The following is a 3,847-nucleotide window of genomic DNA, read 5'->3' as shown; positions in this document are numbered from 1 at the left end:
AAAACAATTAGCTAAGTCTTTGATAAAATCCAAGTGTTTTCAAAGCTAAAAATTTAACTAAGTTATTTTTTTAAAAAAAAAAAGAGATTAAATTTTGTTGAAAAAATTAAAGTATTTTCAATTTAGCTAAGCATCTCTTCAAAAATTATTTTAACGCTATGAAAATTTCAAAACTTAAGTTCATCTAAATTTTATTGAAAAAGTTAAGTATTTTCAAAGCCAAATTTCGCTAAAAATTACTCTTCAAGGGGAGCTTAAAGTTAAATAGAATAATTTTTTTTGTTCACTCTTCTTAGTATTCTTTTTGATTTATATCAAAGGGGGAGAGAATAGTCAAAGTTAAGAAATTAAGAATTTAAACAAAATAAAAGGAGCATAGCATAAGTTTCGTTACATTGATGCTCATGTTTAAATTTCTTTATTTATTGTTTGTTATATTTTTACTTAACTTTGAACCGTGTTGTCATAATCAAAAAGGGAGAGATTGTTGGTGCGAGATCCATCCGACGATCAAACTTGTGTTTTGATTATGTCAAAGGGTTCAAAGTTAGGTTGTCTTGTGATCTAATGTGTTTGAATGAGATTGCAGGAAAGTCCTAAGTGTCCTTAGGCAAAAAGTCCTAGCTGCGGTTAGGCGGGTGGAAAATCCTAGGGGGTGATAACCCTATGTCCTAAGGGGTGGCAACTCTAGGTGAAGAAAAGTCCTAATTGTGGTTAGGCAAAGGGAAAACCCTAGGTCCTAGGAGGTGGTAACCCCAGGTCCTAGGGGATGGTAACCCTAGGTGGAAACCCTTGGCGGGTCGATGTCTTTGGGCAAAAGTCCTAGAGTCAGAAATTCTAGGTGAAAATCATGGTGTCGCGGATCGGGTGTAAAGTCTGGGCGGGTCGTGGAGTGGACGTCCAACGGAAAGACTTGAAGACTCGGACGCTGAGCAAAAGCCCAGTCGATCTGGAGGATCGAACTAACAACAGGTTTACTTTCCTGAGTGGAGTAAGTGAGGACACGTTCCCCGCTGAGGGAATAGTAGGCGTCAGTTCGACCTAGGATTTTCGGACGAAAATCCGAAGTCAGAACCGGATAGTCCGGCGACTATCAGACATTTATGTTTATGTTATTATTATATGTTAACTTTGTGTTGCAGGGTATGCTTGGTATTTTGGGGACTAACATATCTTACGGGAACTAACATATCTTGCAGGGACAAAAGCGCAAGTTTTACCTTAGATGAACAATACCCGAGGCACCCTCCATGGAGCTTGGAGGCGCCTCGGGTGTAAAGGCTGAGGAGTCTACGCAGCGGAGCTGGAGGCGCCCACCAAAGGAGCTGGAAGCACCTCAGACGGCCTTGGAGGCACCCTCAAGGGCATTGGAGATGCCCTCAAGAGGATAAGCTGCGGGAGTTGCGGATCTTATCCACGTTGTGGATCCGGGCCTTCGGAGGCGCCCTTAACGACTTATATCAGCCAGTCTCGACCAGCAGCTTGAGACAACACCTTCTAAACAATCTTTCTTCAGCGCACTACTAACGAGACAATTCGGCTGAGTTACAATAAGACACCGATGACCAGAAACTTCAGTTTTACGATTTGCTTGTGTCGGTATAATTTTAAATACAGATTAATTGTAATATTCATTTATAACCTTTTGCGAGATTATAGTTGTTGCTCAAAGTAAACACTCAACGAGCGTGGGCCTTGGAATAGGAGTCACTCAAGGCTCTGAACCAAGTAAAAACACTTGGTGTCTTTCTGTGTTTGTTTTATATTTCCGCTGCATTTACTCGTTGATTTTTCGAAACGATAAGTGAAAACCACGAGCGCTATCCACCTCCCTCTCGCGCTTTTCGATCCAACAGTTCATAACTTGCTTGATCGGGTCGAGAGTCTTTGACGCGCCTAGTCTAGACCCTGTAGTTGTTAATCTTTAGGCACGAGAGCAACTCTCGCTTATAACTCACCTAATCAGGTTGAGAGTCTTTGACGCATCCGGTCTGGATCCCGTGGCTGTTTATCTTTAGGCACGAGAATAACGCTGGCTTATAACTTGCCCGCTCGAGTCAAAGAGTCTTTGACACTTAGTGTAAGGGCAAAACTCACTTATAACACGACCACTCGGCGCGTGAGTCTTTGATACTTAACGTGATGGCTATGCTCACTTATAATATGACTGCTCAACATATGAGTTTTTGACACTTGGTATGAGAGCTAAGTTTGGCACTTGAATTACTTTCATTCAAAACTTCCTACATTCATAGAATGGACATTTTACAAGTTACATAAGTTTGTTCAGGGACTTACTACCCAGCCCGATAGGGTTGTAGATGGTTCGTGCTCTAGAGCAATTCTAAGTTCCTTTCCTTTTCATCTCATTGATAAAAAGACCCTGAGCTGAGCTTATGAATCACTTTATAGGGTCCTCCTCACGGGACCTCCAGTTTGCTGACGTTGTCGATCGACTTGATTTTTTTCCAAACTAAGTCACCTACCTGGAATAATATGATAATCACTAGTATGTTGTAGTTCTGTTTTATCCTTTGCCAGTACGTCATTATCCACGTGGCTACCTTATCTCTCATTTCATCTTATTAAATCTAATTTCACATAGAACCGCTTAAAGTTATCCTTGTCATAGAGCTACGCCCCAATCCTCCTTTAATTGATTCATTCATCAAATGTTTACTGAACCTCCTCTAGATAATCTAATGACTAACGCATGAGATATTACCACCCTTCATCAAATGTTTATTAACAACCCAACACAATCCTCCATCCACATTTGAGACCACACTCATTCAATTAATTCATTTATTAAATATTTAATTTATTCATTCATTCAATTGATTTATTTATTAAATCATTCATTATATTTACGACCACAATCATTTAATTGATTCGCTTATTAAATATTTAATTTAAATATCTACAGACAACTATACACAATCCACCAGCCAAACCATAACTGATTCATGACAGTTTTAACACTAGAGATAATTGCATCTCTCTGCTTTTAAATTCTGCGTTTAATCAACGAGCAGTTCGCCCAAGAGGCAAAATTCAACCATACTGTAATTAGATAATATTAATTAAGCTAAATGTTTATTTTTATTGGCAGGGGCCGCGCACGCGCGTACCCCCTCTGTCACAAATTATGACGTCCACTCTCCCACTTGGGGAGATGGTAAACCAACGCCCTTCCGATGTGCAATGGAAACCGTTGATCTAGGCCACGAGCTTTCTTGATCGCCCGTCGACCCCGTCCAGGTAAGTATGATTCAACGTAGCACACAGCTCCAATCTTATAGCCATCTGTCTTCTCTCTCCCTATTCCACTCCAAGATGTGGGACTAAAACCCGTGGACGTGATTAATCCCTCCCTCCTCCTTTGAAGCAGAATCGACAACAGAACTCCCTCTGGGTCGCGGTTGCGAAACATAGCAGAATCGAACTTCGACTTTCAACTCTGCCTTCCTTCTCACAATTTTGATCATCATCGCGGTTGTTTCATGGCTGTTCGAATGCAGCAATGTGCTCACTTCCCTAGCCTACATGTATTCCCCCTACCCTTCTTTTATCTCCATGATTTTGAGGAGGATGCCTTCGTTTACTTGAAACGGACAACAGAGCTCTCAAGTCAATTGCGAACCAAAGCATCATGGAGTTCCCATCGACAACCCTGCATTTCTTTTTGGTTGTATTGATCATCATTGTCACTGCTGTTTCACGGTGGTTCAGCCGCAGCAACGCTTACTTCACGAATCAGCAAATTCCACCTTTCGTTGCTGAGTTCATATGGAGAGAGGGATCAATGGTTGCCTTGCAAGTGTGTGATTCATTTAAGGCCTATTAC

At 41.1% G+C, this 3,847-nt stretch overlaps 1 non-coding gene across 1 annotated transcript; it reads right to left on the bottom strand.

Moving 5' to 3' along the window:
* Positions 1-3,108: 3,108 nt before the first annotated feature.
* Positions 3,109-3,269, bottom strand: LOC122044500. The gene has a single exon (XR_006129574.1). It is a non-coding gene; the product is annotated as a U1 spliceosomal RNA (small nuclear RNA).
* Positions 3,270-3,847: the final 578 nt, after the last annotated feature.

Source organism: Zingiber officinale, chromosome 2A (assembly GCF_018446385.1).
Source record: "Zingiber officinale cultivar Zhangliang chromosome 2A, Zo_v1.1, whole genome shotgun sequence".
NCBI classification, from domain to species: domain Eukaryota; kingdom Viridiplantae; phylum Streptophyta; class Magnoliopsida; order Zingiberales; family Zingiberaceae; genus Zingiber; species Zingiber officinale.
This window is presented reverse-complemented; position numbering and strand designations above follow the sequence as displayed.